The sequence below is a fragment of the Oryza brachyantha genome, chromosome 2 (assembly GCF_000231095.2).
Source record: "Oryza brachyantha chromosome 2, ObraRS2, whole genome shotgun sequence".
Taxonomy (NCBI): domain Eukaryota; kingdom Viridiplantae; phylum Streptophyta; class Magnoliopsida; order Poales; family Poaceae; genus Oryza; species Oryza brachyantha.
Genome location: NC_023164.2, coordinates 12579645 through 12594196, shown reverse-complemented (window position 1 = coordinate 12594196; position 14552 = coordinate 12579645).

Genomic DNA, 14552 nt, shown 5'->3' with positions numbered 1-14552 from the left:
TGGGGATGCTCTTAACCCAAACCTAACTCAACTTAATTTATCTCTGCTCGTCTTCCCCTTCCCGTCTTTTATGTTACACTAACTCTGAGAAGGGAAATTGCTAACCGATCTATAATCTCAAATGCATACGTAATGAAATATTTGGAGTTATTCCGACAAATTAAGGTTAAGAGAATCCATGGATATGATAGGTGAGACGGGAAAGGTAGAAAAATTAAATAATGGGCAATCATGGTTGGTTCATATGAGTGGATGGACAGTGGCGGATGTAGGATTTAGGATATGGGTGGTCCGACTAAATTTTTTTCCTAAACATGATAAATATAGCGATGCTATAATATATATATATATATATATATATATATATATATATATATATAATGCGAGTATAGATAATAGAATAGACTAAAAGTGCACCGGAATATATGAATAAAATATCTGAAAACATAAAAAATAGTAGTTAAGTAAAATTTTGGTTCAAAGAAGATTATATGGCTAAAAAAATTTAAAGAATTAATATTATCGTACTATCTTTCTTCTTATGGTTATAAAAGTATTCATTATATCTTCTTCTTTTACTTTTAAAAAACATCACGCTCAATAAAAAATGATTATGATGCATAATTTGCATGAATACCGATAAACAAAATTATCATTTTTTTTGCGGTATTAGAGGTCATCGGCATTTTTTTGGGTGGTCGGGGTGGTCCACCCCTTGGCTCCACCGGTGTGGATGGATGAAAATGTTACTCCCTTCATGTTTTTTATATGACGCCATTGACTTTTAAATTTACGTTTAACCGTTCATCTTAATCAAAATTTGTATCTAAATATACAAAATTATAAAGCATACTTAAAATTTCTATAATAATAAATCATATTATAAATTTATATAATAATAAAGCACTTTAGACTGTTTGTATTCTTTTAGCTGACAGATGTATATTATCATAACGCATAATTACCAAGCTGTCTTAAACAGTAGGTTTTTTTCCCAAACTTTCTTGATCAGCATTTTTAATGAAACTTATTTAAATCCATTTATTAACTTAAATTTTAATTATCCCTTTGTGACCTCACATAGTTGTCTTAAACTCACTTTTATTCATCACACATCCATCATTTAATCGTCGCATATAGGTCATCCCACTCCTATTTCTTCCTAGATTTAGATAAATTCATATATATATATATATATATATATATACAAATGAATTTATATATACACAAATCATACCCATTGATTTATCTTTTATAATATAAAATGTACATAGCATAGCCTAAACTATACGCCCAAGTCAACTGTCACAAACCCTACCCTTTTTAAAAGCGAAAAAAAATCTACCAATTAATGAATTAAATCCTATCTAATATTCCAAGGCCGTGCAGCGCACGATCGAGTCAGGGTAGGCGAGAGGATCAATTCGTCTAACTGACAACCGTCCACAATTAATTAATGCGTATAATATACGCCCAAAATTAATCTATCAGGCAGCGCAAAGTACACGAAACTGGCTACTTAATACAAAATCAGGCTCAATCTGAGAACAAATTAACCCGTTCATTTCTAGGATAATTTCATTACGTAACGATGAGGTCGATCGGTCACTTTACACTCGGACGACTCAGACTTGATCTCCGTTAATGATTGAGGTCAATCTATTATATTGTATTTTCTCTGAGCCTTTCTTTGATATTGATGCGAGTAGATATGTATACGTCAAGGGTGATTATATGGTATGTTTACAAACAAAAATAATTAATAAATAAAACTTTTATATATGTGTTATTAGTAATTTAACAGCGAATGCGAGAAAATAAACTTCAGTGAAAAACATAAAATTAACGCTAAATTTAATATTAATAATCTAAATTTTGATCTATAAACATAAACAGGAATAAAAAGGACGAGGTGATCCGGCTGATTGTTGTCCGGTTCGATACATACAGTTTGATTATCGATCAAAGCACTACTTGCAAGGGGAATCCGATTTGTTTTTTGTTTTCTTGTGAGGGGAAGAGTATGATTTTGGTAATGAGAACACTTCAAAGGTTTGGTGATCTTGAAATTAATTTGGTAGTTACAGCTAGTCAGCTAGGCTGGCTTTTTATAAACACGTTTATAATCCGGCCCTAATCAAGCAATCTGTCGGGAAAGTAGTTAATATTATTTACATTTTTTGTTTAGCCATTTGTTTGACTTTCTGAATATAATATTCCCTCTCGTGACAAGTGGAAGGTTCCGAAAAGAACTGCTATGTACCTGAAATTTTAAAATAACTCCCCAAGTTGTAATATTCTCATGTTTACTTTAGTGATGATAATTTGGCTTTTTGAGAGAAAACGAAATGACATATTTCTAAATAAAAAATAATTTTTAAGTAAAACTTTTTTACTAAAAAATAATCTACAATGAAAACAATACAATTTCAAATTTAAGCTTGTAAATTTAAATTTTAGCTTGTAAGTGTAATTAGAAACGAAAAGATAACACCATTTGTATACAATAATTACCTCAAGCTGTTGAGTTCCAAACATTATTTCTAGATACTTCCCATGAGTTTATATGAAGTTTGGTCAGCGTTTTGTTTTTGAAGAGACGGAAATGCGTTGCGTGGTACTCCCTTCATATTTTTTTATATGACGCCGTTGACTTTTAGGTCCACATTTGATGATTTGTGTCTTATTCAAAAATATATAATTATTAATTATTTTGTTATAATATGATTTGTTATTATAGAAACTTTAAGTATGCCTTATAATTTTGCATATTTGGATATAAATTTTAAATAAGACGAATGGTCAAACATGAAAAAAAAAAAGTCAACGGCGTCATATATAAAACGTGGAGCGAGCTTCAGGTACTGTAGAATTTTGCGAGTCCTAAAGGTCAACAACTTTTCATTGACACAACACGTTAGCTTTATCATTTATGAACAGATTTAATTCTTAGGAGTTTTTCATTAAGATAGTAGAAACGGTAACTTATTGCCTCTCTACGCTTAGGGTATGTTCAACGGTACGGTAGAGCTCATTGTGGGCTCTATCTCAAGCCATGTCAGTAAAAAGAGTCTATTTTATAATGATACGTACAAAGGTAGAGTTAAGTATGGTTTCTTCATTAGTGCAATAAAATATTTTTTATTAAGCTAGTTTCTTATACATCGCCATGCAAGAACGTTTCCATTAATAAATGCTAAGAGTCGACTCTAAGCCGTTGTCATGCATGACAATACCTTTTTTCCTCCTTCTCTCTTTCCTCCACGTTACTAAATTTGCTTACGTGATGACGAAAAGAGTCAGCTAATAGGCACCTTTGTACGTGCCCTTAGTATACTCGTTCCGTCTCAAAACAAATAACTCATAAAGTTTAAACTTACCATCAAATAATTTAATTCCTACCTTCTTATGTATGATAAATCACAATTTTTTTCTTCTTCAACACAGTACAAACAGGAACGCTCATAACATGTGCACACTCATCCCTAGAGTCTATGAACACGCACCTGGATATCAATGAATGCATCACCCAACGAATGATTAACCACAAATAGAAGCATTATTGTCAAATCTAGGATTTAAATGGGGTTGAGTGGTTCTACCACAGGGAGTGTCCCTTGAATACACTTCAAATAGCCACTCAACAGTACTCCCTCCATCACTAAAAGAGAGTCTACTTGTACTAATCAAATAAAACTAAGTAGTAGATTAAAAGGTTATTGTTCTATTTATTAAAGTGCATAGTAAAAAGGTGGGGAGAAAACAACGAGAACGAGATTTAGTAAATTATAGAAATTTAGTTGGTCTTACTCTCTTTTAGGGACGGCAGGAGTATTACCTTCCTCTTTTTTTAAAAAATATAATGAGGTGAATTTTGGTCTTTTATTACGTTCCTACTAGGCGTTGTTTGTTAAACTTATGATTACTGTATTGTAGATTACTATAAGCTAGATTACTATAAGCTAAAATAGTTAATAGATGACTATGTCGATAATTAGTTTAAAGTATCAATGATAGTGGATCTTTAGCCACCCAATAATCTAAAAAAAATACCCTTATAGAAGCTTATTCGATTGTAGTCCTCTGGGCTCTAGATTATAATAGTATCACAATATTCTATTATTTTGTTTTAGATTATTTCTAATAATCTAGATTAAAATAATTCTGCTAGAAAGCAAGCATGAGCATTGCTTCTTATGGCAAGTTTAAGAGAGGCATGTAGTTACTATGACTAACTTTAGTTGTCCATATGAGCTACTACCTCCTCTGTCTTAACAGACTCATATATTTTAGGATGGACTATGATGAAAGCAATAAATTATTTTTTGTTGCAACCAATTTGTTAATCGTGGCAATAGACAATAGTGAAAAGTATCATGTACTATAAAAATTGCCACATAAATTAAAATTGTGGCAATAGAACATGTTTTTTTTTCAATAGTAATGTTTTTTGTGGCGATAGCTCATTTCTTATCGCAACAAAAATACTGAATAAAAAATGATTGTAAATCATTGTAACAAAATATTATTATTTGCCACAGAAAAATTATCATTGCGATAATATAATATATTGTCACAAATTATATTTCGTTGTAATAAATTGGTGGCAATAAGTTATTTTTCTAGTAGTGACAGTGCATCGAGCAAGATGGGCTTGCGACTCACTTGAAGTCACACGCTAGTAGTAATAAGGTGGTGTTTAGTTCTTTAGTCCTAGAACTAAAAATTAGTCTCTGGACTAAAATCTTTAGTCCCTACTGTTCGGTTAGAGAGACTAAAAGAGACTAAAAGTGCATCATATATAGAAATTTTTTTTAGGGGATAGGTGTAAACGGAAGTTTTAGTCCCAATAAGTACCTATGGAAGGGACTAATAGACTAATACAATTTTAGTCCCTTTTAGTCCCTCATGTTTGGGTTTTAGGGACTAAAGGAGACTAAAGTGGAGGGACTAATAGATTAGTCACCTAAACCAAATGGGGCCTAAGTCATATGTGATTGGAGATCACATGAATTGAATTTGGATAGTGAAACAAATTATTAGGTGGTTGGGAGGAGAGATCCTCAAATAAGCTCATTTCTTTGAACTTCTCTCCCTTTATGTATGTAGTGACGTCAAAAATGTGCTTGCTGATGTGTCACACACGAAGGCCTGAAAGTCACTTCTCAGAACGCTCCAGTGTAGGACCTAAATCTTAGAAACCAGATGTGTCACTCAGTTTAATCCTATAACTGACAAGATATGAAAAAGACAGGAACAACTATTAAACCTAAAGTCACTATCGGTCGGATGGCCGATATCGCTTCAGAACCCTAGACGATGCGCTAAACAATCGACTTTACAGGAATTTCATGATATCATGCGAAAACATGTCTTATCGACTGAATTATAAGTAGGATAACCACTAAATAGTTTCAACCGACTAACTTATCTTAAAATATTAGACTTAAGCGAGACAGTTTTAAGATTAATCAGCCGATCGGACCAATTTAGTACTTATCGAACGTGCAGTCAGCAGCTGATAAGACGTTAAACACATAAACTAAAGTAAAACTAGATTGCTAGACTAATTACCAGCATAAAACAATAATAAACGATCGCATACATACTCGTGTTAAACCTAAAAGATCGAACTAAACCAAGACAGTTCAGATCTAAACAAAATCATGCATGAGATCGATGTAATATTGCGAGGTGCAGGAAATTAACTATCAGACCAACGTAATCCGCCGACCCGCTTGTTAAATCCTGTAGATCAAACAACCTTCTATAGGCAAATTAGACCAAACTAACATAGATTGGACCAAACCAAGGCAACATGTAGTCTAATGCGATATAACTATAAAAAACATGAAGATCTATAAACTTAGAGGTAAACCGACGAATTACTTAAAATAATGTTGGCTAGAAATCTAGCGATAAGACCTCACGAGTACTCAACCCAATCTGCTGATATAAACTCAACCGACAAGATTGATTGGACCAAATCGAGGCAGAACCAAGTTAGCCAAACTTAAACTAAAAGATCGAATAAAGAACTCGCAAAACCTTGATCGATAACCTATTACTACTTCAAACACAAAAAACATATCAAAAGCAATAACAAGCCATAGGTAAACTCACCGAACCACTAAATAGGAGATCGAACTAAATTGAGGCAGTCCTATCTAGCCGATCGATGAGATGACTAGCACGAACTACATTACGAAGCTAACAGACCTCACGCCAAGAGTTTGCTCTTGTCGAAAAGATTGGCAATGCACCGAATATGTGTGAATTGACTTTCTGATGATTTTACAAAGCTACGGGGTGCTCTATTTAGACCCCAAGAAATAACTAATCTAACCGGATATGGATCCATATCTAATAACTAATCTATTACACACGGACTCTAAATAGAGATAAAATCCTAAACAAACTCTAATATGCAAATAAAACTAAGTTACACGGATTCTACTTACGCCCGAATCCTCCTGCATGGTTTCTAGGCCCAATCGGACTCTGTTCCATCCGACTTAAACTCCATCGGCTATATCCGAGTCGCATTCCAATTAATCTTTGTCCGATTGCACTGTTTCCTGTCCGATTCTGTCTTTAATCATGGTTTAATCTCCAACGGTAATTATCCAGATTCTAGCGTTAACAGTATGGCAGGTTGATTCAAATCTTAATATGATCCGAGTGGCTTTTTTTAAAGCGGAAATGTTATCCTTTTAAACATCTTAGAAGGAACACGCCTATGTGAGTTTGACAGCTAGTCACAACCTATGAAATTTGAGTGATACGTATATACTGATGAAAAGGGTCTGGATTATGACTTGTACGCTCCAAACAGAGAGGATGCAATCAACAACCCAGTATTAGTTAAGGATTCGAGTAAAACCTGACAACGTGAGACTTTCAATTCAAGACATGCTCCAATGTTCCGTTCTAGTGGGGTAAAGCTCACTTTCCAGGTGAAAGTTCAACTTAATTGTCTTTATCAAAACATGGATATAACAAACAAGTTCATAATTGAAAATATTTTCTGTGAGCTATGAAACTTGGTGGGGAGTATTATATTAACGGGCTAAACACCATTTCAATCCTATTAAAGTCCATTAGCCCACACCTAATGTTAAAGAGGATTAATACCACCATGAAAATCGGCGTAGAGGAATCTCAACATAAATAGAGTTTTACGAAAAAGCACACGTTGACTGGTTGAGAGGATAGACAGACTGCCACATGCATGTGTGCGCTGAGCTGAGCCGAGCCGGCCAAGGCTAGGCTATCTTCTCAACCTTATCCTTTTCAATGAAAGCCATAACTGACGAATCACACATGAAATGAAGTCGATTGATGCACCAAATCAAGTTTATTGATTCAGACGCATGTCAAGGGAGTAACAAACAGAGATTCAATCATTGACTCCTCCCAAAAACCTCTCTCTAGCATATATATATCCTCTCATACCCAAGACTAGATGCATTCCAGCTGCGACTCCACATTCCATTCTTCCTCCCAGAGACTCATGAATCCTTCTGTTCTTGCGCTACTTACATCTGCCTGGTTCTATCCTCTCGCGTGTTTTGTTTGTAAAAAAGAGCATACATCTGGAACCATCCTCGCTGAGTACCCGCACGAGTAGGTAGGAATAAAGTTTTTTTGGGAGTGCATTTGCTCTCATGCTCATCACTCCTTCTCTGTATCGACCTTTTCTTCAACTACATCATGTCCATTGGCGGAGGCATTGGCGACGGTGGGAGGAGGAGATGGCACTGGTGGAGCTAAGAATGATTTCACCAATGGAGGCAACAACACCGATAATACCTCATCTCGCCCGAGTGTGTTTTCTGGGTATTTCAAATTACTAACTCTAGTGTTAAACATGCTACTAGCTGATGCTTTTCCCATTATTAGCATATTTATGTTTAGTACTACTACTATATCACTATATTTAGATATCATGCTTGGTATCTTATTTTTTCAGGATTAAAGTATATTGAATAGTGATTAGATTTTCAACACATAATAGTGCCACCACTAGGGGTGAAAACGGGTCGGGTTCGGTCGGATTTCACCTTTCCCATATCCTAACCCACATTTTGCAATCGGGTTCGGATCTAATACGGATACTATCGAATACGGATACAATCACGGATAATACCGGATACAAATACGTAAAATACGTACCAAACAGATACGAACACTTACGGGTACGAAAATTTATACGAAAATCATGGTACTGCATGTTGCCTTAGAGGAGATACGCGGACGCCGAACCGGAGGGCAAAGGCTCGAGGCGGCCGACAAGAGGCGGAGGCCGGACAGAGGCTGGCAGCGGTGGGTTGTGTCGATGTCGATGTCGACTGCGTGCGTGACGCAATGAGTAGGTGATGCCGTCCCGTGTGACCGTGTCCTGTGACCGTGAGGCCGCGTGCGTGCGTCGTTGTCTTTCTGTGTTGTGTTGACCTGTTGGGCCTTGAAGCTGATGGGTCGAACATCAAATCGGATATTAATCTGGGTATTATCTGGATAGTATCCGCAATATATCCCGGATAATCTGTATCCATCGAGTATTGTCCTCCCGAACCCGATCTCATATCTGCCAAAAAATACCCGGATTCGGCTCCGGATCCGCCTAAAATCCCGAGTACCCGAATATCTGACCTGAATTTGTCCCGAATTAATATGGGCGGGTGGGCGGGCGGGAAATATCTGCCCCGTTTTCACCCCTAGCCACCACAAGAAGCTAATGATGGGATCTACTGTAATAAGAAAATTATTTTTTTCTTTCATTGTACCTTGATCCACCCAAATTCTTTCTTGCATTTTTGTGACAAGCAAGCCAAACAAATAATTTATTCAATAGGACAATGTCGGAGGGTGAATCTCCTTTAGCGGGAAGCCGCGAGGCCCCCCTTTGTTACTTTGGTCGGGGGAGTGAGCGAGAGTGAGGGTACCGTCTAAACGAGAGGGGTCAGGCCCCTTGGGAAACAAATCAACACAACGATGTATACAAGTTCAGGCCGCTGGGTGGCGTAATACCCTAATCCTGTGATGAGTTGCTTGGGGCGCAACAGATTACACCCCAGTCAAGCTTAGTGACCAAGCACACTAAGTCCCATATGAGTCTTTTTTTTATTGTCTTCTACTCTTCCCCTAAGGCAAGGGCATCCTTTTATACTACAAGGGCCTGAAATCAAGACCTAGGGTCCAAACAAGAGACACAACCAAGGGCATTTAATGCATGTCAAAATTCGAGGCGTGCGGTGACAACGCGTGCCTTTTCGGGTGCGGGCCACGTCCCATTGTGACATGGGTGGAGCGGCCGGTGTCCTCCTCGCCTTAAATGTTGTATCCTAGGTTCCTTCGAATCCAAGGCACGATGGGAGAAATGATGGGTTGCCTCGAGAATGAGGCACCTTCTCTCCCATGGAGAGGAGAGGCAGGAAAATTATCTTCAGTAATGGCTGACGGGACGGGCCTGACGCGAGTCCTATCCCCTGCCAAGGCAGGCGGATGCCTCTGACATGCTTCCGGTCTGCCATCACGTCCGTCAATCCAGTGGCAACTTACCGTGCCCTTTGCACACCACATTAAATGTGGCACCATGCGGATGGTAGGGCACATTTATACTGGGCAGCAGGGCGCCATGCGCTAGGCTCCATGGTACGCAGACTGAGGGCCCAAAGGGTCAGGGTGGCCCGACCCCTTCAAGTGAGGATGGCTGCCTCTTTAACCTATGGGCCGGAGGCTCCCCGGGGCGGGTCATGTGGATCCGGCGCAGTCACCCTCATGCGGTAAGGCCCGAGGGTCAAAGCTTCCTTTTGTTGCGACTTTGACCTTCAAAAAGTACATGGTAATGTGTTGGATGATATGTTCTCTTTCTGCAGTATACCCCCGGACTCATTTCACCGACATACACGTTGTTTCATCAGAGATCCATCTGTGTTCTTTCCTCTGAATGTGTTTTTATGGCTTTTACACGTATGCTTGCCAGACTACTAAACATTGTACTTTTAAAAAGTGTGTATGGAGAAATTCACCATCTCAGTTTTTTAAAGTAGATTTTTTAAAGTAGTGATAGTTAATTACATTGTTTGTGCCATCAAATTGCTATAAAAACCAGATAATATTTTATCTTTCACCATTCATCAATAAAAAAACATAACCTACTCGGTTGGTAACAATTGAGGTTGGCACTATCCACTTTATCTTCCCTTTATACATCTCTAGTACTCCCTCTATGTTTAAATATACTAACCAACATCATATAAAAAATAGGAGGGAGTACATATACTACAACCGCCTTCGTGGTGTTAGCAACACGGATTTTCTCGTTTTCTATATGTACTCTTTCTGAACTGCTAAACAACGTATTATTATAAAAAAATTTCTATATTAAAGTTACTTTAAAAATCATATCAATATATTATTCAATATATTAGTTAATAATTAATTAATTAATGAAATGTTAATCAACTTTTATGTTTCCTGTGCTGGTTAGTAAACCTATAAAAAACACGGCCTACATCCGGTTCCAAATACTTATCATTTTGATCATGGATATTTTAATTTTAACCATTTGTAACTTCCGAATGTTTAGCTTATAATAAATGAATTCTATATATTGATATCAAAGCACAATGTAAATTTACTAATATGTCTAACTTCTATATACAAGTGATAAAGTTATAAAGTGAATGGTAACTAATGATAAATATTGGAAATCAGAGGCAGTATGATGATGTTCCTACGGCACATGCTCTTAGGACATATACAAAACTGACACAACAATCGTCTATATGTATCTACATCAAATTAATCGTCATACATAGTATCATTAGCTCAACAAAAATTTGGTCATTGCTTTTTCGTTCGTCGATTACTCGTGCATTTGCTCTCAGGATACATGTAACCTGATTTACAGAAAAAAAAAAGTTGCATCGATCTACAAGCAAGAAATACAAAATATAAGTAAACGATGTATTAAATATAGTGCTATATGTTTGTCTGTTAGTTAATGTTTTTGTTTTGTGGCGGAGGGATAAAAGGTGTAAGAGGGAAGAATCTGGATTTTTCTGTGTGCTGCCAAGATATCCACTGTACTATCATATCAATGGTCGGTAATAAGATGCATATGGTGGGGTGGGTGAGGGTCAGCAATGTGGGCTAATGGCCACGCACCTACATGATCAGGATTAAACAACAGACAAGAATGCAGGTCAAGGTCAACGCATCAGAACCCATTCTCATGCAAACGTGTACCTTACAATTGACGACACCAAAAATTGGTGCCTCTCGGCTATCCCTTTCCCTCGTATTCTCTTATTTTTCACGTCTACACTTTTCAAACTGCTAAACAACATATTTTTTAAATATTTCTATAGAAAAGTTGCTTTAAAAAATCATATCGATCTTTTTACTTTTCTTACAATTAATAATTAATTAATCATGCACTAATCTATTACTATGTTTTTTTACTGTAGATAACTAGCACTCCTTTTCAATCAAACGAACACGGCCATAATCACGATAGTCTTTTCACTTCTACTTATATTTATAGGTTAAAATTTTTAATTTTTTATTTTAAATTTAGAGTTAATTTTAAGGTTTTTATTATAGTTTATTTTCTAGCCTTAGTTTTTAAATCACTGAAAACATGTGTACAAAAGTTTTATTTATAAATTTTTCGTTTGCAAATACATCGTTTTCTTTTTTTAAACAATCACCCTAGAAAGATTACTACGGAAACTCATGAAACAGGAAGAAGTTCCATGGGTGCACAAACTTTGGATTTTGGATTACAAATTTACAATATAAAGTTTATTACCATAATGTCTCGTAAGAGAGGTGTTTTTTTAATAATTACTTGCCCTCTCTTTGTTTGCTACCATGATTTGGACTCCCTCTAAATTTAATTAGGAGCCCTAATCCTATTATTAATATTCTCTTACATGTTTGTTCTAACTATTTTTTAGTTCGGCTAAATTTGGACTACTACTTTTCCATACGTACAGACCTCCTACATATACTACACAATAAACTAAGATTTCACGTGTACCATTCTCTAGCCATATCGACCTATATAACTTCATGGATAGTGTAAACAGCATTGTGATTATTGATCCTGTCAACGATCTTGCCACTCTAACTTTAAAGAGGACCTATATATAAACAACACCAAAACACATATTGGAAAACAGAAGTTCTTTATTACTCGATTCAAATTAGTATAAAAATAGTGTAATGTACATTAACCATTTTTTAGTATACTTCAATCCGTAATTTAGTACTCCTTCCAATTTTTTTTATTTGACATGGTTGACCTTTAGTTCTACATTTAACTATTTATCTTATTCAATGTATAAATACATTAAATTATTAGTTCTTTTTAGAGTTTTATCAGTAATAAATCAAATCATAAAAAAATAACTAATAATTATACAAATCTTTAAATAAAATGAGAACTCACATATAGATTAAAAATCAATGACATTAAATAAAACAACTGAAGGAAGCACATAGTAATAACTTTTATACATGGATTTGTATCAATTTTCTTGTACAAATATCATCAGCAGAATTGACCCGGTCAAGGTCAAGGTCAAGGTCAAGGTCATGATCAAATGCATCAGAGGAACCAATTCTCACCGCAAACGTGTAGCTAACCACACGTTGACATCAATTTGCTCATCAGAAAGACCCCTCTAGCAGCCATCCATGGAGGACTTTGTTGTCTGAACGCTGAAAAAAAATCAGAGATGCTACCGGTCAGTCAGTTCAGGTCTGGGCAGAACCGCCACATAAGCCTGTCATTAAGCAACCAAATCTTCAAGATTTTGGTGCCTTGATCAGCATCTAATTTTATATACTCTCTCACTTTTTGCTGAAACGATCGAGAGACTGTACTGGAGTGGACTTGATCCTGTTCCTACTGCTCTTCACCTAGCAGCACATATGAGGGCATGGTTGCATACTTCACACTTTTTTTTTTTTAAGTTCATGTTACATTGAATGTTTGGACACTAATTAGAAATATTAAATATAGACTATTAATAAAACACACCTCATACTCTGGACTATTTTGCGAGACGAATCTATTGAGCCTAATTAGTTCATGATTAGCGAATGTGATGCTACAGTAAACATTTGCTAATCGTGGATTAATTAGGCTTAAAAAATTTGTCTAATAAAATAATCTTTATCTATGCAATTAGTTTTTGTCATCAGCTTATATTTAATACTCCTAATTAACGTCCAAACATCCGATGTGACATAGGACTAAAAAAAATCCCTGGATCCAAACAGCCACCGAAACCACCGGACTTTTCGATAGCTATATAATAAGTATAAATAAACAAATAAACTATTCACAAGTTAAAAATTTAGACGTGGACTTATGGATACAAACTTTTCATAGAAGACATAGCACCCTATCTTTTCATATTTGCTTATATTTATAGCCCAAAATCTGAATTTTAACCTTAAATTTGAAGTTCGTTTTGTGGTTTTGTATCATAGTTTATTCTTTAGCCTTAGGTTTTAGATAACTAACAATGCATATATAAAAAATTTTATTCATAAATTATATTTTATTTGCAAATACGTTGTTTTATTTTTTTTCTTGAAAAGTGGGAAAATGAACGTATAGTATTTAACGGTTTGGGAAGCATGCCGTAAAAGACGAGAAATAATATGAGAATAAACCAATAAAAGAATGCAGCCTTGAACTCCATCTCTTCGCTTTTAGTTATGTTTATAAGTTAAACTTTGAATTTGAAGTTGACTTTAGGATTTCTTTTCATCGTACTTTATTTTTTAACCTTGACTTTTAGATAAGTAAGAACTAAGAACACATATATAATAGTTTTATTCTTAATTTTTGTTTCACTTGGAAATATCTCATTTGGTTTTTTCCTTTAAAAAGCAAAAATATGACCCTTGCTCGTTCAGATGCAACACTAATACTATCATACATCGATAAAGTTTATTTAGTAGGAGTTTTTTTTGTTCATTTCACCGCTTTTGCCGTGATTTATATATATATATATATATACACCAAAAACCTGGATGAAAAATAAATGCTGTCCCTCGCGGATGCATGGGTCACACTACAAAATATTTGGAGGGGGCGCATTTGCCGCGAGACGAGGGTTCGAGGGGGGTTAGGCTAACACGTGGGACGGCAGTACTGAACTTCTGCAGGCTGATACGTGGGATCCACAGCCATAGGGCCCACATGTCAGCCTGATCCCATTCCGTTTGAGGGGCGCGATGCAGTGCAGGGAATCGATGTCACCTCCGCAGCAAGTAATCAGGACAGCGACGGGCGATGAATTCGCTGACCAACAAAGCTAGTTTTGCCGTGTGGACTCTTGTACGCCCGCCGTCTTCCCCCCTTTCCCATTCTTTTCCCTCTTCTTGTTTCTTCTCTTTTCTTCTCATCATATGAGCATGCTTTTTATATTTATATTTGATGAATATATATTATTTGTACTTGTATAACTTTGATTTAATGGGGTATCTAAGGGGTGGTCCTGGGACCATCTAAAATATTCTAATCC